General features: G+C 38.4%; 1 protein-coding gene and 1 long non-coding RNA gene across 6 annotated transcripts in view; one reads left to right on the top strand and one right to left on the bottom strand.

Moving 5' to 3' along the window:
• Window positions 1–26,630, bottom strand: part of LOC134351641 (craniofacial development protein 2-like) — a 225,458-nt gene that overhangs the window by 170,769 nt on the left and 28,059 nt on the right. For all 5 annotated transcript variants that reach the window (XR_010019218.1, XR_010019217.1, XR_010019216.1 and 2 more), the window contains exon 2: window positions 19,380–19,468. The gene's annotated coding sequence lies outside the window, so the exon portion shown is untranslated. The remainder of the gene's footprint in view (window positions 1–19,379; window positions 19,469–26,630) is intronic.
• LOC134351645 (uncharacterized) overlaps window positions 1–26,630 on the top strand; it is a 45,219-nt gene that overhangs the window by 10,964 nt on the left and 7,625 nt on the right. The window lies entirely within an intron of this gene.

The following is a 26,630-nucleotide window of genomic DNA, read 5'->3' as shown; positions in this document are numbered from 1 at the left end:
AAATGCTGGAGGAACTCAGCAGGCCAGGCAGCATCTGTGGAAAAGAGCAGTCCTGCTGAAGGATCTCGGCCCAAAACGCCGACTGTACTCTTTTCTGTGGACGTACATTTCAGGCCGAGACCCTTCATCAGAACTCTTTTCTGCTTGTTTTGATGACTCCGATTTGATTTTCATATGTTGCCTTTTTCTGCTTCCAACTGACATCTTTTCATTTTTAACGCTTATTTAGTATGTTAGGATCTTCATATTTTATACAAGTTTTGCCATGTGGTCTTGCAGTTGAAATTAAAATATTCAACATTAAGTAGTTTCTTGTAATTTTTTTTTAATTACCCTTGATCGAGGATGTATCCAATAAAGAGGTGTTGATAAAATGTGACAGAACTTTTGTCAGAAAAGGTTAAGTTTCTGACATTTGTGAGTCATTTTATCATTTACTTCATGATAGTTCAACAGTATGCTTTTAATAACCGTGGTGTTTTCTATCGTGTTTAAAAGGTTCTACCATCATCAGTAGGACAAGATCCTGAAATTCCCTATGTAACTGCACTGTGGAAATACCTTCAAAATAAACTGCAGTGGTTCAAGAATGTGGTTCCCAGAAGTAACTAATGATATGAAGTATTTGTAGGCTCTATCAGTAATACCCCACTCTGTGAAAGAATGACAAGACAAGACTGCAATTTACCATGCCAGCCAAATTATCGACTGGATTCTTTTTCGTATCTCAACTTTACTTCTCAGTAAAGGAAGTCATCAAAATTCACTAATGTGTCATTATAACCTTTGGGCATCCGAAGGAAAGAACATTGAAAGATCAACATCTCAAACAAAATACAAATGCATGGAATACCAGCCATAGTAATTCCTGTTCTCCTGTATGCTTTAAAAATATGGACTACCTAGAGAAATTTTACTTTATTATTTTTATTTTTTTTATTTAGAGATACAGCGTGGAACAGGCTCTTCTGAACTAATGAGCTGCACTGCCCAGTAGCTCACTTATTTATTCCTAACCTGATCGTAGGCCATTGTACAAAGAACGATTAACGTACTAACCAGTACACCTTTGGAATGTGGGAGGAAACCAGAGCACCCAGAGGAAATCCACATGGTCACGAAAAGTACATACAAACTTCCTATGGACGGCATCAGAATTGAGTTCTGAACTCTGACACTCCAGGCCCTGCACTAACCACTACGATACTGTGGTGCCCCCAAATAAAGGACCTCAAAGCATCAGAGTCCTACTATCATCTCTGCAAAATCTATTAGCAGGATGAGCAGGTTAACATCAGCATCCTCTGCTTCACCAATGCAGGAACATCAGGAGCATAAGCAGGCTACTTGGCTCTTGAGTCTGCTCTGCCATTCATTAAGATCATGGCTAAAGTGATTTATTAAGAATCGATTTACATCTGCCTTAAAACATTCAAAGACACAGCTTCCACCATCTTTTGAGGATCTCTTGTACTATAACTTTTTAGGATATTATAGTTCAATCATGACTCCTATCCCTCTTATACTGTCCAACCTCATAGACAATATGTCCTTTCCAGATGATAGTCAAGTAAATCTGCATCAAGCTTAGAAATATCAAAAGCAGGAAACATTAAGTAGGGATTATTTGTATGTCTCCAAATAGTTGTTTTAGTATTGTGCTTAGCGTAAATCAGAAAACTAGAGGTGTTTGGATCAAGGTAGTATGGTAGCAATGAGACTTAAACCAAAATATTTACAGGAAAAATCACAACTGTAGTAATGAGGAAGGTAAATTCAAACAATGGGTACAAGATACTTTTCTGGATCATGATGTTGAGGAATCAATGAGAGAAAAAGCTATCATAGGTCTTTGTGCAATGAAAAGGGTGTTAGTCAATGTTTTTTTGTAAAATGGGCATTTTAGGGAAGAAAAGTGATAGAATTTTACACTGAGTTTGAAAGTGATGTGCTTGAATGTGAAATGAGGGTCTTAAACTTAAACAAAGGAAATCGAAGGTGTAAAGGAAGAGTTGACTGCTATGTATCAGACTGAAAGATATGGTGTTGAACAGGGAAGCCTTAAAATAAATAAAGCACACATTGCAAAAATCATCAAGTGATTTGTCTGTGGTTGAAAAGAGAAATTATAAATAGCATTAAAACAAAAGAGGAGGCCCATAAAGTTGCCAGAAATTATTGTAGGCCTGAAGATTCACAGCAGTTTAGAACCAAGCAAAGAACTACTACAAATCTGTTAAAGAAATTAAGACAGAGTGTAAAAGTTCAGTGGTGAAAACTATGCAAAACATAGGTATGCAAAAAAAAAAGGAAAAATCTTAAGGTGGGCAAATGTGGTGCCTTTATAGAAAGAAACAGGAGTAAAATGGGAATAATGGAAATGGAAGAAGAATTAAATAACTAATTTGTTTTCACAGAAAACTCAAAACCAAACGCTAAACCATGGTAGATACTCTTCTTGTCATTTTGCAAATTTCTACAAATTCGGAAACTGTTCCTGTGGATTAGAGGGTAGAAAATATGACACCATTCTCTAAGATAGAAGGAAATGAGAAAACACTGAACCACTGGCCTGTTAGCCTAACAACAGCAATTGGGAATGTGCTGGAATCTATAATAATAGATGTACTAACACCTTGAAAAGAGTAGTGGGGTTGAGCTGAATCAATACAGGTTTATAAAAAGTAAAAAATGTTTGATCAATTTATTGAAGATCTTTGATAATATTAGTAGAGCATTTAAGAAGGAATATGGTTTATTTGGATTTTCAGAAGGTGTCCATAAAGTTGCATTTAAGGACTACATGGAATTGGGGACATTGCATTGATAGTGATACGGAATTCGTTATAAGTTAGAAGACAAATTGTTGAGGAAAAAATAAATTTATCTCAGATGGCAGACTGATTAAGTGTGGTAGTACAAGGATGTCTGCTTTTTTCCTTTCTTTTCAAAATCTATACTACTGATTTGGCTATGGGAGGGGGAATAATTATGTTTATTTACTGGTTTTCTTACAATACTAAATAGGTGAAATTCAGAGTATGGAGGAAGATGTAAAGAGACTGTGGGCGATAAGGACAAGCTGACTCAGGTGCTGAGAACATGCCAGGTGAAATATAATATCAAAAAATGTGAGTGAATAATGAGTATTTGTTAAATGGTGAGATTCTACTAGGTTTATGTTCAATGAAGGAGGGTGCCCACCTGATGACCCCGATGACGTACCTACCCTCCCTCCTTGTCAGCCCACTGCCAACATCGAGAGTGCTGACTTACCATAGGGATTGAAACATCGAGTCCTAGTAGCACTACTACACAAGGCCAAAATTTACAATTTCACTTTTTCCCAAATTATACTACATTTATTAGATCGTTGTCCACTCACATTCTATCTATATCCTTTTGTAGTCTCTTTATGTCCTCCTCTGAATTTAATTTCCTATTGATTTTTGTGTCATTTGGTGAATATACCTTTTAACACATTTATATACATTGTGATGAGGCCCAAGCATCAATACCTGTGGGATAATAGTTGTTCCTTCTTGCCATCTAGATGATTGTTCATTTATACAGTATATACTCACTGTCTTCTGTTAGCTAACCAGTCATTTATCCCTGCTAATATACATTCTTCTACATCTCAAGTTTTGCCTTGCTGCAATAATTTTTGATGAGTTATCTTATCAAATATCTTGTAAAAAGCTAAGTATAGCACATCCACTGGTTCTTCTTTGACAACTGTGCAATTTGATTTCTAAAATAACTTGCTACAGAGTGCTTCTCATTACAAAACACTGAGGGTCTAATTAGATAATGGGTGGGACCCAACATTCATGTGCTTTACTTCTAAAAGAAGCACTCTACTCCAAGTTCTGTCAGGACTGGAGATTACACAGAGAATATAGGAAATATTTAAAGGATATCCTCAAAACCTCCTTGAAAATTCAGCAATTTCATTTTCAATAATTTGTGGAAATCCTTGGCATGTGATTGATCAAGAAGGACAACAAGAAAGAAAACCCGCTGAAGGGTTTGGACCCAAAATGTTGACTGTACTGTTTTCCATAAATGCTGCCTGGCCTGCTGAGGTCCTCCAGGATTTTGTGTGTGTTGCTAAGAAAGAAAAGCTCAAGCCTCTTTTTGGGAACATGAAGAAATACAGCAAAAACAACAAAAGGAGTTTACCACCTTCCAAATGACCCACCAACCTGATTAAACACCTTCTGCCCCAACTATGGCAAAGACTGTTGCACCCATAGTGCTACTACAGATCCCAATGAAATAAAATAAAAACAAGTACTGTAATCCCCAATCCCAAGTGAATGCCTTACCTTCTAAATATATATTGTCAGGGTCAGGAACTCATTCATCTGCCTTTCAGAAAGTATGCATTACCTATCATAGCCAGAAATCCACTAAACAGAAAATTTTCTCTCTTTGAAAATATACATCTCCTGATTGTTAACCTACTTCTCTATTTAAGCAACTTGTATCCCCATTACGTGGCCCAACCTAACCAATCTATATGAAATCAAATGCCCTATCAAAACAGAGTAGGTACGTATAAATATGCCATCATTTTAAAAATCAAAATCAAACTTCCTTAAGGCTATTATTTCTGTAGCAAAAGTTCCTTACTATCTTTACTGTAGCTGAAGGACTTTTGGTTATCAATCAAATTAATGACTGTTCACAGAAATCACATAAGAAGCCACCTGGATACGGTGCCCTCAATATTACCTCCCACCTCATCATGTCAGATTCATGTTGTCTTTCTCATCCCTCTCAAGCTCCAGTCTATTATCCTGTTCATCCTATTATCTATCTTCTCCTTTTCAATCAGGCCCCAATTTCATTGTCCTTCTTCTTAGATTTCTTCCCCACTCCAATGAGGATTGATGGCTCACTCTCTTGCTCCACATTCGCAATTTCCTCTCTGCATCAAGGCCCTATCTCTCACTGTTCCCTCCCCAGGCTTCCTTCTACATTCCATTAGCACTCACTCCCAATTGTCACCAATTCTTATCAAGCTCCAAGGCTATATCTCCTTATTCTCAAAGACCAGTCCCAAGTTGAGGCTTTCTGCTGCTTCTTGTAAGGTTGAAGCTAGCATCTGTTTAATTGGATGCTGGTGGAAAACAAAGTAATGAAACACTGCCATTAAACTAACAGCTCCCTACATGCTGATGACATTGCAAAGGATCTTCCTGCACACTTTCCTTATAAATACTGGGTTCATTATTCTAAATGAGGGGATACCCAGGTGTATTTTAGGAAGGAAACTTCTTTAAATTTAATTGTCTTGCCACTCTGTTTCTTCTGTAATGTCTGTGAGTCACACATTGTAACACAATTCTTTCTCCCACCCAACAAACAGATTTAGACTTGCTTCCCTAACATAAGATACATTATGTTTGGTATAAGCCCTGCCTACCCACTTTGTATTATTTACTTTTATCAGATTACATTTTTCACATGTATGTTTGCTCTTCATCACATTAGCTCAAATAGGTGCTTGTTTTCTTTATGAGCTCCAAGCACTCAGACTCTACAGAACCTGTGAATATATGGGCAGTTTCCCTGGTGTTGGCTGGCTGGTGGTGAGTTCGAATCCAGCCAGCTCCCTTGCATGCTTTCCATCCGTGCCGGGTTGAGCATCAAAGCTAGCAACTCGGCCTTGTAAAAATAAGAAAGCCTGCTAAAAAAAAACACCATCATGACGGAGTCCTGATGACTCCACTCGGAGTCAAGGGCTATAAGTAAGTAAGTTCCCTGGTGTCTTTAAGTGGACCAAATGAGCATTATTAGACCTATGTTTATAAAAAAGCCAACTTTCTTTTTTCTAATTAAATAATGTGCACACTACCTGCTCCACTATTCTTCACCATAAGTGAGTACCCTTCCAATATTCACTTTTTATAATGACTCAATGATTAATACCAGATGACTATCAGTATCTCTACAATTATAGCTTTGCATGTGTCTGCAGGTGTTCAGGGACAAAATGTAAAGGAATGTTTACAGCAGAAGACGAAATGAATCCAAGTAAATTTACACAGCCAACCGTTTTTGAACTTGTAGTATTTGCTAACACAATGCAGTATTATGGTTGTAACTGGTTCAACACATTTGTGTCTGCTAAATTGAAATGCTTTGTTTAGCCTTATGTGTATGCAAATTATTTGGTGTAAAATAATTATCATGAATACTGAGCATGAAGGAAAATAAACACTATTATGCAAAGCACAAAACTGTCTTTGTTCCAATAAATAAAAGATTGATAACCGCAGTGACCTTCATTTTTAGAGGTCACTGTAGGAAATATTCATGCCATAGTCAATAAAAGGTAAGATTATTATGCATGAAAGACATTTATGCAAAAATATAATTCAGCTGGCAGTGAACAAATGTACCTTGAACAATATCAGAAAAAGTCAGTTAAGGTTTCTAACCAAAAGAATGCTGAGACATTTCATTGTTAAGTATGAAAATGATTCAAGATGTACAACTGGTAAAGCTGTTTTGTATCAAACACTCGATGGGTTGCTAGAATATTTTCATACAGTGCTGAGGTTCAAAGAAAGTGCAGTTTGTGCACAAGCATCAACTTCACACTAGCGAAAGTGAAATGAATGAAATTATTCTAGACCAGTAATCTGAACAAGACATTGTACAATACATGCTTATTTATGGATGCTATGCTTAGATTCTACCTTTGCATTATTTTTCCACCATGCTTAGTCTCTTGCTTAGGTATTGAAAAGCTGTTCAATCATGAAATGGGATTTGAAGATGGCACAATCATTCTACTTTGGCCCTTACATAAAATTCTTATACAGAGAGAAATTGGCATTTGAGTTAGTGTTTATTGTCGAAATCCTGGGCTGCTAAGGACAGTTTAAATAACTCTTTGTCAGACATGAGCAGATCCAGTGATGGAACCTAAGAGCTACTAAGCAGTCATTTTTATATTGGCCTTGACAGCTGAAACCACAACCAGATGACCATTTGCAGAGCTATGCCCCCACTATTATTCTTACCACCAGAGTGCAAATCTTCTCCATTCTAATACTGTGTGAACAATTAATACAATTCTTTAAACTGATTTGGGCTACTTCCAGCTATCATACAGAAATATCATTCATTTTACAATGAATATTTCAATAGCAGCTTCTTGCAGATTGACACCTGTATATGTATTTATTTCGAAATGTTTAAAGCTTTACATGCTGTGTTTAAAACAAGATGATGTTTGAACTTCAATGATAATCTGGAACTGTACAGTTCTCATTGTATAGTGTGGGATCAGTAAGGTCCTATTAAAAATTACTTTGGCATGTAGGAAAGAAGCTAAATGGACAATTTCCTTTACAGTTTGAATTAACTCATTCAAAATACTGAAAATTCATTGGTGGGCAAAAAGAAAACTTTTCCCATAAACAAATAAGACATTTCTTAGAAAATGTTATTACAAAGGTGGCACTGTATTTTGCAGACAGTATGTCAACAATCTAACTTTTTTTAAGGATTTTATGAAAAAGATCTCCACTGTGTTGAGGTATAATTGCCTTTAGGCATGTTGGTCTGCTATCTTAAACTCACAGACACAATCAGTGAAATCCCATCACCCCACCCCCACTACACCTCATCCCTTCCCCAACCACCACTGAGGTGAATAACTTTGCAATAGTCAGGCTGTTGCACTGCATATTGACAGTATTGAGAAGTTGGGGCTGAACTAATCAGCAATTTATTTTAAAAAATGTTCAAGGAGGCCTTTTGCATGAATTGAAATTATGTGATTCTCACACAGATAGAATGTATTCCCATTTTGATGACTGGCCAGTATATTCTTCATTATGGCCAAAAGTGTAACTCATTTGGGCAACTGTTATTTCATTAGGTTATATTCTCATTAATGACAAATGTTTTAACTTAAGGAATGCTTGCTCCTCAAGGTAGCTAGTTGATAGCATTATTTCTCAGGTAAATATTTAGGGTTTTTATTCTGTGAAAAATTGGTCATGCCAGGATTTTTGCAATTCTTTGCAGACTACATCGTTTTGTCATCTTTTATTTAAATAGACCATTTCCTTGGTTCATCCACAAACTGGCAATTTCGTCAAATGTCACAAAGAAAAAGAACACAAATAATTAGTCAGTAAAATATATATATCAGCAAAATTATGCCGGTCAGTATAATCAAACCAATTATTTTTATTTTATTTGCTACAATCTAAATAACATGCTGTTAATTCTATAAGTAATAGAAGTTAGAAGGATTTTTTTAAACTGCAAATGCTAGAAATCTGAAATAAAAACTGTAATGCTGGAAATATTCAGCAGGTTAGGTAATGGGAAGAGAAACAGAGCTAATATTTCAGCTCAGAGAACCTTTGTCAAAACTCCTCCTGAATATTTGTAGCATTTCAATCTTTATTTTAGCAGGCAAGAGATTTGCTATGGTGTCTGCTCTAGAAAATGATTGAAAGTAGGTTCATATGAACATATGGATGAAGAGAGAAAACAATTTAAATCAGGATTTTTTTTAAATCAGTGAAAATAGTTGCCGAAGTATTTTGAATAGTAGTCTGCAAGACCCTAACCTTATTGCCTGCACAAAGGTAGCCAAGGTTATTTTGCCAATTATCTAGATTTAGTACATTTGCGCTCTTGCCTAATTTCCAGCTTTTCTCTCAAAGCCCCTCCACAAATGCAATGCACTGGAATATACTCTCCATCAGTCAGGGGCTTCATGGCAAAACAGCAATAATGTCTTCCTGATAAGCCAACCTGTTTCTCACTTTCTTTTACTGAAACATTTTGTTTATTGTTTATTTTTATGTATCCTTATGATTTGATTAATTTTTAATATCCCCCTATTTCATGCAAACTTAGTGTGCATTTTTAAAATCGAGTTGAAAAGTTTTTTAATACTTCTGATTATAAGTGACCTATCAGGGAGGATTGGGTACATCTTCTGTCTAAGACCTTGTCATTCTTCTCAGCCCATTGAACATTGGAGGCAGCCACAGCAACCAGATCTTCAGTTTGATTAGAACCATAGAGCCACAAAGGCACACATACCTGCTGAAAAGTGTAAGTGTAAAACAGGATTGTCAGAGTTTTGGAAACTTAAATATTTGTAATGTTATCCAACATTCAAGGCTGCTGTGTATACTTGAATGGTTTAAAGTAAAGATATGCCAAAACAATTTAAATACTTCATTCAAATAATCAACACAGTTCTTTGGAAGTAACACATATTGTATGATAGGAATAAATACAATGAAATGGGAGACTTCAATGTGAGATATCACCACTACTGAATAGAAGCTTAATCAGACCAGCTATATAAATATTGTGACTTTGAGATCAGAAGCTCAGAGTTATGCAATGAGTGATGACATCTGACTTGCCAAAATTTTTCTACCATCTATAATGCACAGCAGGGGTGAAAGAATTACTTCCACTTGTCTGGATAAATATAACTCCAACAGCACTCAAGAAGCTGGATAAAACAAGCCATAATTTGCACTCCATTCAATGTCCTTAATTTCTTTTCCCTCCACCAGTGTCACATCATAGCTGCAGTATATACTGTTTTCAAGACACATTATTACAACTTGCCAAGGTTTCTTCAACAGCATCTTCCAAATCTATGACTTCTATCAACTACGTAAACAAACACGGTAGACACAAGGTAATGCCAACACTGCATCCAACCTTTTTGAACTTTTGACAATGTTCACATCTGTGGGGCTTTACTCCTTCCATTTATTAATTCCTCCCATGGTTGCTAACTATTTGACTGTAGGACAGCCTGTATTCATCTCACCCCTCCACAAAGGTCTCATCATTTAGGGCCTTTAGATTTGGGTCAGAAAGTTAAGAGGGCATGGTCTTGCCTGCATTCGATCTGTTCCATCAAGTTGTCAATTATCTACACTTTTTTTTGCCACTGGGTTGTAGATACATATACCTTTTCTTCATGAGATGGCTTCAGTCAGTAGCCACTTACAGAATTGTGTCCTTTGTTTGCTGAAAAGTCAGTTTATAGTACAAAATATATGAGTATCCCATACCAGTTCTCAAAGGCATAGGCTAATTGACAATTACAAGCCCAAAGCCTTCTGTCTATTGCTATACAAATATAGTACCATTGAATAAAGCTAGATGTGGTTTTGAGAACAAGAGACCAGGGAAAAGTAGAATCAATAGGTGTAAGCATAATTTGGCCCCATCACCTTGCCCTAATTTGAAATTTAAATTGTGATTCAAACCATTAATTCGAAAAGAAAACCTAGGACTACAACTTGAAAAATAGTTCGGAAGATAAACAACAGAAGCCCTGACTGTCTTAGACCCAGGAAAAACTATAACAACAAAATGATATTTATAAATTTAGGCATGTTGGCTCCCATTCTGTAGGCATGACTGCGGCGAAACAGATATGGGTGTAATTTCTGACTAATTCATTCCATCCACACATCATGGTAACATCTTTAAAACTCCAGTTTGCCAATTTCATCAGTATTTTTTCATTTTCTTTAATGTCTTATCATAAGACCATAAGATACAGAAGCAAAATTATGTAATTCAACCTATAGAGTCTGCTCTGCCATTTGATCAGAGCTGACTTAATTTCCCTCTTGACCCCGTTGACTAGCCTTCAGTCTTTCCATTGCCTTTGACGCTTTTACTACTCAAGAATCTGTCAACCTCCACTTTAAATATATCCAGTGACTTGTCCTCCACAGCCAACCATGACAATGAATTTCTTAGATTCACCTGGATAAAGCAATTCCTTCTCATCTCTGTCCTAAAAGGGCATTCTTTTATTCTGAGGCTGTCATTCCTGGTCCTAGACTCTCCTACTACTGGAAACATCCTTTCCACATCTATTCTATCCAGACCTTTGAATATTTCAGTGAGATCCATTCTAATTTCTAGCAAGTACAGACCCAGAGCCATCAAATGTTCCCCATACATTAACCCTTTCATCCTTAGTATATTTCCCATAAACCTCCTCTGGGCCCTCTCCAATGCCACCACATCATTCCTAAGATATAGGACCCAAAACTATTCATAGTACTTCAAATGTGGTTTGATCAAAGCCTTAAAAGCCTCAGCACCACATCCTTGCTTTTATATTCTAGTCCTCCTGAAATGATGTTTACATTGCACTTGCATTTCCTACTACTGACTCAAGCTGAAAGTTAACCTTAAGGAAGCCCTTTACTAGGGCTCCCCAGTCCCTTTGCATCTGATTTCTAAAATCTCTCATTTAGAAAATAGTCTACGCCTTAATTCCTTCAGGAGCAGCTTCTTCCCGAGCACCATCATAATTCTGAATGGACAATGAACACTACCTCACTATTTTTTCGTCTCTTTTTGCATTACTTATTTAATTTATTTTTATATGTACTTATTGCAAATTATAATTTTTATTATGTATTGCAGTGTACTGCTGCTACAAAACAACACGCTTCACAACATATACCAGTGATATTAAATCTGATTCTGATTCAAAATGCTTGATTACACTGTAATCCATCTGCCACATCTTTGCCCCGTCTCCCAACTTTCTGCAGGTTCCCTGCTTCCTCAACACTACCTGCCACCCTCCCCCACTACCACCTATCATTGTACCAAATGTAAGCATGGCCACAAAGCTATCAAATCTGACATCCAGATTATTACCATAAAACATGAAAAGTAGCACACACAACCCTAATCCCTGCAGAATACCTCTCATCACCAGCAACCAACCAGAAAGCAGCATCTATCATCAAATATCCTCACCACTCAGGCCGTGCTCTTTTCTCACTGCTGCCATCAGTTAGAAAGTACAGGAGCCTCAGGACTTGCACCACCAGGTTCAAGAACAGTTACTACCCCTCAAATATCAGGCTCTTGAACAAAAGGGGATAACTACAGTCATTTAAGGACTCTTGTATCTTGTTCTTTCATGCTTGTTGTTTATTGCTATTTATTTATACCTGCAGTTGCACTGATTGTTATCTATTGATCCTGTTTACAATTACGGTTCTACTGATTTCCTAAGTATGCCTTCAGAAGAAGATTCTCAGGGCTGTACGTAGTGACATGTATATACTCCGATAATAAATCTTAATTTGAACTTTGAAGGCGGATGAGAGATCCCTCCTCATTCTTTTAAGATCCAGCAAGTATAGCCCCAGAGCCATCAAATGCTCCTCATACGTTAATCCAGGAATTATTTTCATGAACTCCTCTGGACTTCCTGCAATGGCAGCACGTTTTCTTAGAAAACTGCTCACAATACACCAAGTGTGGTCTGACCAGTGCCTTACAAAGCCTCAGCATTACATCCTTGCTTTTATACTCTAGTCCTCTCAAAACGATGCTAACATTGCATTTGCCTTCCTTACCACCAACTCTATTCTATCATAATTGTAATCACTACCTCCCAACGGTTCCTTTACCTTAACCTCCTAATCAAATCTGGTTCATTACACAACACCAAATCCAAAATTCCCTTATCCCTAGTGGGCTCAAGCTGCTCTAAAAAAAATCATCTCATAAGCAATCTATAAATTGCTTCTCTGGCGATCAAGAGCCAATGTGATTTTTCCATACCTGCATATTGAAGTCCCCAAGACCACTGTAACACTGCTTTCTTACTTTGCCTTTTTTTTAAATCATTCTGGCTACTATTTGGAGAATTATATACAACTCCCATCAGGACTTTTTCCCTTACAGTTTCTTAACTCTAACCACAAGGCTTTACATCTTTTCATCCCATGTCATTTATTGCTAAAAATTTGATTTCATATTTTACTAAGGGAGCCACCCCACCCCTTTGTCTGCTTGTCTGCCTTTTTGATAGGCTCTGTAAGCTATGACAGTAATTCCCACAAGTTAACACCTACCAATTTCTAACTGTGCTATAAACACATCTATCTTGTTTTGTATACTGTGTGCAGTCAAATATAACACCTTCAGTCCTGTAGGCAACACCCCTCTTCTGAAATTTGTCTCCATGTTGCTTGAAGTTAAATTCTTAACCTTTTCTAAACTTTCCATTTTTTTAAAGTCTAGAGACTTTAGTAGTCTCTCCCTGTGCTCGCCCTCTCCTTTACTTTATATATATTTTAGCATATCTGTTGAACCCACCACTACCTTCCCCCAACCCCCACTATTTATGTTAAAGCCGAATTCACAGCCCCAACGATGCAATTTGCCAGGAAGTATGGGATCAACAACAAATTTAATTGCATTTATCAGTGATAACAGGCCTGATTCTTATCCTTACCCTGGTCCCAACAGGATTTAGCTGGGCCCATCACACTGCAACAGTTTCCTCCTTCCCCAATACTACAGCCAATGTCCAACAAATTCAAACCCGCTCCTCCCACATCAATCTTTGAGCCATGCATTTAACTCTATTATTACTGACCTGTGCCAACTTGCATGTTGCTTGGTTAGCAATCCAAATGTTATTACCTTTCTGGTTCTGCTTTTTAATTCAGTCCCTAGCTGCCATATGTCAGGTTGGCAAGTGCTGTAAACAAAGGCAAGTGTGGACAAGGTCTGGCGACCCCTCCACCAGGGTCAGCGGAGTCATCTCAGGTCAACAGATCTTGGGATCGGGAATCCATGCAGGCAAGTGCCATGAGGACGGATGACCTACTAGGTTGGGAGTTCAGGTTCCAATCATCAGCAAGCCCTGGGGTCAAAATCGAAGATCAAAGTCCAAATGCCAAAGACTGAAGCTGGTGAGTCTGAAGTCAAGGCTCAATGGCCGAAGTTCTGGGTCTGCGCATTCACTAGGGAATTGTCTACAAGTCACGAGTCCACTGGAGGTTGAAAGCCCAGAGGCAGCCTGTTCTGGGGTTGGAGGCCGACTGTGTGTGTGTGTGTGTGTGTGTGTGTGTGTGTGTGTGTGTGTGTGTGAGTGGGTGGGTGTGTGTGAGTGGGTGACAGGGAGGGAGGAAAGGGTCTAGTTTTGCTGTAGCACACATCAAAGTTGTTGGTGAACGCAGCAGGCCAGGCAGCATCTCTAGGAAGAGGTACAGTCGACGTTTCAGGCCGAGACCCTTCGTCAGGACTAACTGAAGAAAGAGTTAGTAAGAGCTTTGAAAGTGGGAGGGGGAGGGGGAGATCCAAAATGATAGGAGAAGACAGGAGGGGGAGGGATGGAGCCAGGAGCTGGGCAGGTAATTGGCAAAAGGGATATGAGAGGATCATGGGACAGGAGGCCCGGGGAGAAAGACAAGGTGGGGGGAACCCAGAGGATGGGCAAGGGGTATAGTCAGAGGGACAGAGGGAGAAAAAGGAGAGTGAGAGAAAGAATGTGTGTATAAAAATAAATAATGGATGGGGTACGAGGGGGAGGTGGGGCATTAGCGGAAGTTAGGGAAGTCAATGTTCATGCCATCAGGTTGGAGGCTACCCAGACGGAATATAAGGTGTTGCCACCATCAACTCTGCTCTCAAACGCATCTCCCCCATTTCACGCACATCTGCTCTCACTCCATCCTCCCGCCACCCCACGAGGAATAGGGCTCCCCTAGTCCTCACCTACCACCCCACCAGCCTCCGGGTCCAACATATTATTCTCCGTAACTTCCGCCACCTCCAACAGGATCCCACCACTAAGCACATCTTTCCCTCCCCCCCCCCTCTGCTTTCCGCAGGGATCGCTCCCTACGCAACTCCCTTGTCCATTCGTCCCCCCAATCCCTCCCCACTGATCTCCATCCTGGCACTTATCCTTGTAAGCGGAATAAGTGCTACACATGCCCTTACACTTCCTCCCTTACCACCATTCAGGGCCCCAGACAGTACTTCCAGGTGAGGTGACACTTCACCTGTGAGTCAGCTGGGGTGATATACTGCATCCAGTGCACCCGATGTGGCTTTCTATATATTGGCGAGACCCGACACAGACTGGAAGACTGCTTTGCTGAACACCTACGCTCTGTCCACCAGAGAAAGCAGGATCTCCCAGTGGCCACACATTTTAATTCCACATCCCATTCCCATTCTGACATGTCTATCCATAGCCTCCTCTACTGTAAAGATGAAGCCACACTCAGGTTGGAGGAACAACACATTATATTCCGTCTGGGTAGCCTCCAACCGGATGGCATGAACATTGACTTCTCTAACTTCCGCTAATGCCCCACCTCCCCCTCGTACCCCATCCGTTATTTATTTATATACACACATTCTTTCTCTCACTCTCCTTTTTCTCCCTCTGTCCCTCTGACTATACCCCTTGCCCATCCTCTGGGGTCCCCCCCACTTTGTCTTTCTCCCCAGACCTCCTGTCCCATGATACTCTCATATCCCCTTTGCCAATCACCTGTCCAGCTCTTGGCTCTATCCCTCCCCCTCCTGTCTTCTCCTATCATTTTGGATCTCCCCCTCCCCCTCCCACTTTCAAATCTCTTACTAGCTCTTCCGTCAGTTAGTCCTGACGAAGGGTCTCGGCCTGAAACGTCGACTGCACCTCTTCCTAGAGATGCTGCTTGGCCTGCTGCGTTCACCAGCAACTTTGATGTGTGTTGCTTGAATTTCCAGCATCTGCAGAATTCCTGTTGTTCTAGTTTTGCTGTTGTTGGTTTGCTGCAGTGGTTCTGTTGTTGCTTGTGTTATGCTAAATATTGTGGGCATGCTTTGTTGGCACTGGAATGTGTGGCAATATGTGAGTCTAGCCCCAGCACATCATTAGATTGTGTTGGTTATTAGTGCAACTGACACACTTCATTGAATGATATTATGTACATGTGATAAATAAATTAATCTGAATCTGAGGTCTAATGAAATGTCCTGAACCCAGGCAGCAGGCAAGCAACACAACCTTTGGAATGCTCAATCCTTGCACCAGAGAACTGTATCTATACTCCAGACTATCCAATTACAACTACATTTCTCTTCTCACCCTGCTCTTGAATGGCTCCCTGAACTATAGTACCACAATAAAGCTGCTCATTCTTCCTAGAGCTCCCTCATCATCTACATAGATAGCAATTATCTCAGACCTGTTGACCAAGCTCAAGGTCTGAAGCTCCTGCAGCACTTCCTCTTGAAACCCCCTACCTGTCTCACTCATGGTCACACCCTTGACAACAGACTGAATATGAATTACTTAATCTCAGTGTGTGACTGCCTCCTGAACCACAATGTCTAGCTACACTCATCCTCCCTGATAGTGGCACAGAGATTTACAGCCATTTAAGGCTTCCTTTGTAATCAACAGAAAATAGTAAGATGTTTAGAATCTACTTAACTACACTTCAGAAACTATTTTAATTTTTTTTTTCACGTCAGTACTGGATTTCAAACTTCAATGAAAGACCACTGAAATCTCCTGTGATAACATGAAGCCCAGCATAACACAGTTTATTAAGAATATTCTAGGCAGCAGCAACAAATTCTCCCATTTCCACCACATTCCTATCATTAGGCTTCTGAATCTAGCCATTCTTTACCAGGCCCTCCAGACTGTGGAATTTCTACCTTTCTCATAAGGTTTCAAATCTTTAGCTTGATGCTACTGCTACCAGATAAATCAGAATTTATTTTCATTCCCTTTGAATGAAAAGGGTATTGGAAATCAGGACCTTTGTTTTATTGCTTTAAAAAAAATTTAATGCTGTCCTATACCAGCCCGAAGGCATTTTGTAGAGCCTAAAGGTAGCTTTTCATACAGGGACAGGCAGCAAGACATACCAGTAACTGTTCAATAACCACAGTACTACCCCATTTTGTAATCTATAGCAAAAAATGGTGACCTGCGGGGGTCTTCTGAGATTATATGGCTAAGAAAAATTTGTCTGTTATTATAAAGGAGAAATAACAAAAATACCAGTCTTAAACTAATACATAAGTTAAAAAAAGAAAGAGACCCACAAAAAGTGTATGACTTCTCAAGTGCAATTATTTCTCTCATCTGCTTTGAGCAACAATGGCATTTTTGTTAATCATCAATTTCATATATCATAAAGCAATTTCTATATTTGATAACTGTTATAGTAGAAACTATCAAAAATGACAAAAATGTCACATCTTATAAGTATTATTAAAATATATAGAGCATTTCGACAGACGTCAGTGAACAGCAATATACTAAAACTAGCTTTGATTGAATTACAGGCAAAGTGATTACAGGACATGTGCTGGATGCTGGAGGTGAATGTGCTGTGAATTGAAGTTTGGATGGTGTGAATAAGTATCTAAGTAATTCTGTGAATGTATTATCAACTACCATTGAGTCTGTTAGTCACTGGTTGTGAATTTCAGATTACGGCCATACTACCTAGCAGTAAATAATGATGTCAGATGACAATTCCAAATGGTGGTAGTGTTCATGTTCCAAGAATTATCTAAACATTGACTGAATTGAGTGAGCAGCTGTTGGCTTCCAGTATCCCATATGCATCTAAAAAGGGGCTGAAATATCGCATTTTACAACATGCAACCCTGAAATTTGTAATTTTCCAGAACAACACCTAATTCCTAGTACCTAATATTTATGAACTAATGTATTTCTTCATGGAGAAGATGCTGACAATGAGGAAATTTTTACATTTGCATTTATATGATATCATAAGATGTAATGTACAACATGTAGTTTCAGTGCCCTTGTATTTCAAAATAAGATTCACCCTTGTATTCATTACAGTGATGGGTAAAAGCTTGCATTCATCTGTATATGCTAACTATTATGTTGTTGACTCATTAGCGTGCAATGACATTCATAGTAATGGCTTAAAGACAGAACATATTAGTTAGAAATTCCTGTTTAGGAAGAATTCTGACTCGTATGGCCAGATTTGGAAACAGCTTCTTTCCAACTGTGATAAGACTGCTGAACGGATCCTGACCCGGATCTGGGCCGTACCCTCCAAATATCCGGACCTGCCTCTCGGTTTTTTTTGCACTACCTTACTTTCCATTTTTCTACTTTCTATTTATGATTCATAATTTAAATTTTTAGTATTTACTAATTTTTACTATTTTTAATATTTAATATTTGTAATCCAGGGAGTGGGAAGCGCAGAATCAAATATCGCTGTGATGATTGTACGTTCTAGTATCAATTCTTTGGCAACAATAAAGTATTTTCAAATATATTAAAATATCTGATTATTTTAAAGAAAAGTGTCACCACCACTGATAGTAATGTTTCTGTTCAAGGTGTTTAAAACCCACTGTAAATTTCCAGTGCTTTAACAAACATTAATGAGGCAGAAGTGAGAACCTATACTAGCAGAAAGCAGCAATTGGATTTGGATTAAAAGAAAAGACAACAACTGGGCTGCAAGATGAAGACAGGAGGGTATGGAACAGTGGGGGTGTATCTGGGACGCCAGGTAGCACCATTGAGCTCTCTGGAGATGTCGTGGGCTTATCAACGAAATGTCAAAGAAGGAGGGTACCCACCTACCCTTCCTCCTTGTCACCACTCCAAGCCCACTGCAAACATCGAGAGTGCCAACTTACTATAGGGATTGAAACATCAAGTCCTAGTAGCTTGACTCTACAGACAAAATCATTTTCTATTTTTGATAACAGCATCTTTGATCTTAGTTGAAGAAAATAAGATAATGAAACAAGTGACGCTGGAGAGGTAGTAATGGGGACAAAGAAATGGCAGATGAACTAAGTAAGTATTTTGCATCACTCTTCACTGTGAAAAACACCATCAGTATGCCAGAAATTCAAGAGTGTCAGCGGCAGAAGTGAGTGTCATTGGTATTACTGAGGAGAAGGTGCTTAGGAAGCTGAAAGGTTGAAGATAGGTAAGACAGCTGGACCTGAATAGTTACACCCTAAGGTTCTGAAAGAGATAGCTGAAGAGTTTGGGGAGGCATTAGTAGTGATCTTTCAAGAATCACTAGATTCTGTAATGGTTCTGGAGTACTGGAAAATTGCAAATGTCATTGCACTCTTTAAGTAGGGAGAGAGGTGAAAGAGAAGAAATTATAGGCCAGTTAGCCTGACATCAGTGGTTGGTAATGTTTTGGAGTCCATTATTAAGAATGAGGTTTCAGAATGCTTGGAGGCACATGATCAAATAAGCCAAAGTCAGCATGATTTTAAGGAGAAAACTTCTTTAACAAATCTGTTGGAATTCAATGAGGAAATAACATACAGGATAGACAAAGGAGTATCAGTGGATGTTGTTTATTTGGATTTTCAAAAGGACGTTGAAGTATACTAGCGTGGATAGAAGACTGGCTGACTGGCAGGAGGCAAAGAGTAGGAATAAAGGAGACCTTTTCTGATTGGCTGCTGATGACTTGCAGTTAATCACCCCACATTTTTCTGCAACAAGAAGAAAAGAGTAAAACTGTACCATGAACTTTGCCACTGGCCATTCTTACCCCACATTTGAAGATTGAAACTGGTTGTGCAAAATCTGAAAACTTCTCTTAGCTCAAACATATTCTTCAGGTTATACCTCAGCGAAATCCTAAAAGGAGAAGCAAAATATTAAAAGTTGTGTAGGGTCTCTAAAATCTTCCTTTTTTCTGTTTCTGTAATTTCTCAATTATATCATGAACCCATGTATGCTTTAGCCTACTTAAGCTATTTTAAGTTCAAGTTAAGCAGGGTCCACTACAATGCAATGACATCACAATTCAGTCTCAACCTATTTTGGGGTTCAAATTTTAATTGATTGTAGACTTCAGGAAGGTGAAATTGGGAGAACATGAAGTAGTCCTTATTGAGGCGTCAATGGTGGGAAGGGTGAGTAGCTTCAATGTCCTGAGATCAACATCTCAGAGGATCTACAGTATCCTGGATCCAACACAAGAACAAGGCATACCAGTGGATCTAGTTCATTAAGCCTTCGAAGAAATTTAGTATGCCACCAAGGATCCTTACATATTTCTGTAGACATATGGTAGAGAGTGTTCTGACTATTGCATCACAGTATGGTTCGGAGCTTCCAATGCACAATATTGAGGCTGCACTACCTTGTTATTCATCTTTTGCACTATTTATAGTCATTTTATGCCTTACACTCGCTGCTGCCACAAAATAATAAATTTCATGACATATGTCAGTGATAATAAATCTAATTCTCACTCTAATTCTGAGGTACTTATTTGACAGTCCTGAATTTAACAGGATTACTTTCTTTTGGGGTGTCACCCTATGATTCACCCTCATATTATTTATTGTCATTGCTTTAAAAGCCATTACTTCTGTGTTGTCCAATTACATAAATATAATTTCTTTCTTCATTTCTTTGTTCACAGAAACCAAGCATTATGCATAATAAAGAACAATACTGTAACTAGAGAGTAAGGTAGCACAGAAGATGATTGAAATAAAAGAAGCCTTGTTTTGGTTGCTATGTTATAGTCAAAAGATTGATTTTTGCTTCTTCCTGCACTATAGTTCATTTGATATTTAAAAGTTAGTATACAAAAAGCATTTGTGCATCATTGCTGAACATTTGGAGAAGGACAAATGATGGCACAAATGTATGCTACTTTAGTCTCATCTGTCATGAATTATTTGTATTCTATTGTATTTCTTTATAATTAATTTTTAAAATAATTTTCATTTTATTCTGAGTGTAGGACCTTAGCAAGGATGCCAACCAAAGTTCAATCACTGCTGATTCCAGGATCAGGATGCTGGCAATGATTATGCAATATGTTATTACAGGCAAAAGAGAGATAGCATGGGGAAAATCTGAGTGACAGACTCCATCCAAAATAAAATTAATATACTATTATCTATACAAATACATTTAATCAACATTATTGGGCACCATTTTCCCATAAAATTGTTAAATGAGTCTTGCAATATATCAGACTAATCAGCCTGAAAACCAGACAATGATTTTGTAGTTTTGACATTTTTCGTCCCTAAATCCGAGTTAATGTCAAGTATGAAATACCTATTGTCATCCAAGCTGACTGAACTCAAATCTGATCTGTGCTTCCTATTTTTTTTAAAGTCTGAGTTCAGTATAGCCAAAAACAGTTGTTCAAAAAGATTATTTTAATTTAATGCCTATGATTTCATTGAGCAGTTGTTGACTTTGTTCAGTTGCAATGGGATAGAATGAAGTTTGTTAGAACATAGAACATTATTGCACAGTATAGGCCCTATGGCCCATGATGTTGTGCCGACCTTTAGTTCAGAGGATCCCTTCCCATTCACCCTAACTCTAACCCACACTAATGCACTGAGTACTGAGAATGGCATCAATCAGATACTGTACACACAATTATCTGAAGATTGGATAAAAGAAATCACACAATTGTTGTGCTTACTTACATAGAGGCCACTTTAGTAGGAACACCTGTTCATTATTACAAATATCTTATCAACCAATATCTAATATGGCAGCAACTCAATGCATAAAAACAAGCAGACTTGGTCAAAAGGTTCAGACTAAATATCAGAATGGGGAAGAAATATTATCTAAGTGACTTTGACTGTAGAATAATTGTTGGTGCCAGACAGTGTGGTTTGAGTATCTCAGAATCTGCTAATCTCTTGGGATTTTCATGCACAAAGTTTTCTGGAGTTTACAGAGAATGGTGAAAAAAACAAAAAGCATCCAGTGAGCGGCAGTTCTGTGGGTGAAAACACCTTGTTAATGGGAGCAGTCAGGGGAGAGTGGTCAGACTGGTTCAAGCTGACAGTAAGGTGACAGTAACTCAAATAACCACACTTTACAACAGTAGTTTGCAGAAGAGTATCTCTGAATGCAAAACACTTTGAACCTTGAAGTGGATGGGCTGCAGCAGCAGAAGACCATGAACGTACCCAATACAATGGCCACTGAGTATACCATTGACAGAAACAAATAAGAGTGTAAATAACTTTACTTCTGTAATTCTGTGTATCTCTAGATTCTCTATGGTAACCTTTTCTAAGATATAAATCAGTATGAGCTTTAAGATTCAAAGTTTCTAAAATTGCTTGCAAAATAGAAGTAAAAAAAAATACATTCAAATATTTAGTAGAACTAGCCAACAACTAAATCAATTTGAATGATACAGTGATCACTGCCTAGTGACAAAATTAATGTTGTGTATTAATGTCACACATTAACGTTGTTACTAAGCTCTCTCTTCCCCAGTACACAATTTACTTTCTTTTGATACATTATGATTAGCATTTTATAAGATGTACTAATACATGTGTGAACTTCAGTTTTGTGCACTAACTATACCTCTCATCAAGTTCAAGTTTCTCGATTCTACTGTATACCACCAAACGAAACGATGTTCCTCTGGAACCAGATACATGTACTTTATTGTGTATCTCACGCACAACACAAAGTAATATGACCACAAATAAATTAACAAATAATAAAATATATTCCAAAAAATTGACAATATAAGGTGCACTTACAACACAAAGTCAAAAAGTAAACAGTATAATGCTACTGGTGCTTCGTTAAGTGATGAGATCCTGGGTGGAGGCAGGGAATTCAGTAGCCTTGTGGCATGAGAAAAAAAATGTTTCCCATCTTAACAGCCATTCCTAATGCTACGGTACCTCCTGCCTGATGGTAGCGTGTCAAAAGAGATTGTCAGATGGATGGGAGGGATCACTGACAATGCTAAGTGCCCTGCGTATGCAGAACTCCTGATAAATGTCTCAGATGGGTGGAAGAGAGACCCTGATGATTTTCTCAGCAGTACTTGCAATACTTGATAGGGTCTTCCAGTCAGAAGCCATGCAATTCCCGTACCAGATGGTGATGCAGCTGATCAGGACATTCTCAATGGTACTCTTGTAAAAAACTGGTTAGAATGGGGGCGGGGGGGCGACAGACCTCGCTCACCTCGATCTCCTCAGGAAGTATTGACACTGCTGTGCTTCCTTGACTATAGAGCTGATGCTGAGGGACCAGGAGAGACTCCTAGATTCTCCTCGGCAACTTAGTAGTTAATTTATGCCAATGGTAGAGAAGTATTTCTTCATTGATATTTACATACAAAAATGGCTGTCACAAAATAAGCTTTTGAATAAAGGCAGATAGCACTGGAAGTTCTGTTATATTGCACACAGGTGAACAGTTTGCAGCTTGAAATTACTGAAATGACCTGAAGCAATTATTCAAGCTGTCTGAAAACAGACTCAATGAGACTGAATTTTGTGTTGTTGGTTCATTAATGATGAATGACACACAGATGTTCTGTATTATTGTATATAAAACTCTTCCTTTGTCCCTTTTCCTCAAAACCTAGATTACATCCATAGCATATCTATGTTTGCATGCATTTGAAAGTACCAAAAATATACGTTCTGGCGGTGGCTAATTTTGATGTTCAAACGCTTATCAGCAGTTAACCAGAATCTTTCTCTAGTAAATACAGGGTTTCCAATACACAAAAGTGTTTAAGGACTTACCTGTAGTCATTTAACATACTGAAATTGAGACTATCGCTAGGGTATTTCTAGCTGAGCACTTCTTTTGTTTTAGGAAATGGTGGCCTTCTGGTTATAATGGCATTTAAATATATAATTAAAGAACCTAATAATTTATAGCCACAGTGCAAGCAATTACAAACAGGTTCATTGTTCTGCAATGGCTTTATTCCAGACAGAGTCGGCTGGATATTTGGACAATTCTACCTCCCAACCTGAACTCACAAAGTAGAAAACTGAAGGAAAGCTTGTATAATTATTTCAAACTTTGTCTGGTCTGGGCTTTAATTTAACATCCTTTGCACAAAACATTCCCCACTGTCCTCAAGCCTTAACTGATGCTTAGGCCTGCAGAAGTTAAACTGTATATAGCCATTTTGGTCTGCAGAAGATCAATAAAAACCCAGTCTGACTTGTTAAATGTTTCTAAAACACAACAGAATACAAAGGATTCCTTGTTTTATGTAAATATCCGCCATTTGTGGCTGAAAACAAAAAAAAACTTCAATTTAAAAATGCACAAACAGCAGTCTCAACCATATGCAAATGAGCCTTATTGTAAGGATTCCAAATGAGTTGAATTTTATAGAATCTTTTCCATTCAGTAAAATCTTAATATATGCCAAATTGTTTCAGAATTGACTGTCAGTTACTTTAAATATTTTTAAAGAATAACATGAAGCATTAACAATGAATTTATGGGTAAGAACAATTGTACACAAATTAGTTTATTTAAAACATTTCCCATCCACTACCACTAACCCCCCTCCAAGGTTAATTATATCAAGTCATTCTATTTGGAACAATCATTAAAACGTCCATTTTAAGCATTTATTAGAATAGCAAATGCAATGTAAAAGGTTGCTAGGATGAACAGCTTAATGTGTATATACAACCAATTAACTGTCTGCTGTCTGCTGGCAGAACAACATTTACGATCAAAGTATGAAAACAAGAGCACAAAGGAATTTCTACTGTATATCCTCTGTGAAACAATGTTTTGCAAAATTAATTTGCAAGGATTTCCACAGGAATAACTGTTGTCAAAGATGGTAACATCTTTTTACCATCTTTGAGCACTATGTGCAAATGTAAGTATTACTTCATCAAAAATAATTTTATTTAAACAAGATTCTGTCTGAAAGAAGATGGCACCAGCAAACAACGCTACCACAGAGGACATTCCCAGATGGTCCACAGGACCGTTTCTTTTAAGTGTAGTTCTGGTACTGTTGGAGCCTGTGACCTACAGTTTGATGGTGTGTTTTCAGGCCAGTTGAGCGATCTGGCACTTTTCTGTCTCCGAGAAGGTTCAGAGAGGCAAGTGACTCGAGGTCAAGAAGCTTAGAGAAAGGGTGTGAGCCCATGGTTGACTCCATTTCTCACTGATCTCGCTGATTAAAGTGTCGAGGAAGATTGAAAACATCGAGACGAGTGCGGAAGACAAGTGTTAGTTCAACGCTGTCTACCAGTCTCTTGCTTATGGCTGTCAGAGGAAGGTGTCTGAGTGTGATGGTGTCTCTCTCCCTTGATGCTGTCACAGGATGGTACCGAAGTTCTGGGTCAGCTGTTTGTAGATTGGACTGTAGTTCCTGGTCGCTTCTTTTTCTGTTGCTATTTCGGGCAACTTTGATTCAGATCAGCCTGCAGATAATGAACACTGAGCGAAACTGAGTATGGACTCTTTCAATTCTGTGTTTTCGCTTGTTCTTTCTTGTTGCCGTTTGCGCGATTTGTTTTTTCATTGTGGGGGGGATGTTCATGTTGCCATTTGTTTGATTTGTTTTCTGTGGGGGGGGTTGATGTTTTTGTTGCCGTTTGCACAATTTTTTATGTGGGGGTTTGATGTTCTAGTTGCTGTTTGTACAATTTGTTGTGGGGGGGGTGATATTTTTTCTTTGAATGGGTTCCATGGTTTTCTTTGTTACATGGTTGTCTGTGGAGGAGACAAATCTCAAGATTGTATACAACATGCATATTTTGATAATAAATGTACTTTGAATCCTTTGAAGATTTTAAGCATTTATTTAAGTAGAAAGTAGATATAAAATGTTGCTGTAGTGAACAGTTGACTGTGCAGGTACAACCATATAACTGTCAGCTAACAGGACAACACCAGGATTGAAATATGAAAGCAAGAGTGTAAAAAGTTCATTATTCCTTCTGAAACAATGAAATATTTGAGAAATCAGGTTACAAGTTCTTTCAGAGGAATAGCAGTTATCAAAGATGACAACAGGTTTCTGCACTATGTATAAAGGTACTCATTACCACAAGAAACAGTAATTTTAACAAAATGAACAAGACTGAATTATTTCCATGGCAAGGTAATGATGAATGATTAGCTTTGTCACATGTACATTGAAACATTGAAGCATACAGTGAAATGCGTTGTTAGTAAAATGACCAAAACAGTCCTAGGATGTGCTGCGGACAGCCCGCAAGTGTCGCCATGCTTCTGGCGCTGTGTAAAACTCATTTCAGGGAGTTAGCACCATCAATTTGTGGGAGACTCCCGGAACTTCCGGGAGAGGTGGGATGTCTGAAATAGAGTAGCTCCTTAGCAGCTAGCCAGCTAGCTTAAATAACGTTAGCTATACTAATGAACGAACAACACCTATTAAACTCACCTCAACAGGGCTTTTACAGCCTTAACCCACCATGGGCAATAGAAAAGTCACTGTTGCAAACAGTGCAGCAAGCAACTCTGTCATTATTTTTGACCCCTATTAGGCAGGGGTACACTTTAGGGTAGTCTGGGGTGACGTACTTTTTATATTTTCTTTTTTTGGAACACTCTGCCATGGCACACTCTCTCTCTCGTGGTCACTCGTGCGCTCTCGCTTGCTTTCGCTCGTGGTCGCTCTCATGCTCTCTCTTGCTTTCTCTCTCTCTCACTCTCAAAAAAATTGATTTCCGTGATATTGTATATAATTTGCGGGCATCAGGGAGCCACTATTAATATGCGGGAGACTCCCAGAACTTCTGGGAGAGGTGGGATGTCTGGTAATCTAATGTAAATTCAGTTCCTGTCTGTAGTAACTATATTCTGCTGTTATTGTTTTAGTGACACATTATCAAGCAGAGAAAGCAGGATCTCCCAGTGGCCACACATTTTAATTCCATGTCCCATTCCCATTCTGATATGTCTATCCACGGCTTCCTCTACTGTCAAGATGAAGCCACACTCAGGTTGGAGCAACAACACCTTATATTCTGTCTGGGTA

This window comes from Mobula hypostoma, chromosome 9 (assembly GCF_963921235.1).
Source record: "Mobula hypostoma chromosome 9, sMobHyp1.1, whole genome shotgun sequence".
Classification (NCBI taxonomy): Eukaryota; Metazoa; Chordata; class Chondrichthyes; order Myliobatiformes; family Myliobatidae; genus Mobula; species Mobula hypostoma.
Note: the sequence above shows the minus strand (reverse complement) of the source record. Positions and strands in the feature narration are given on the sequence as shown.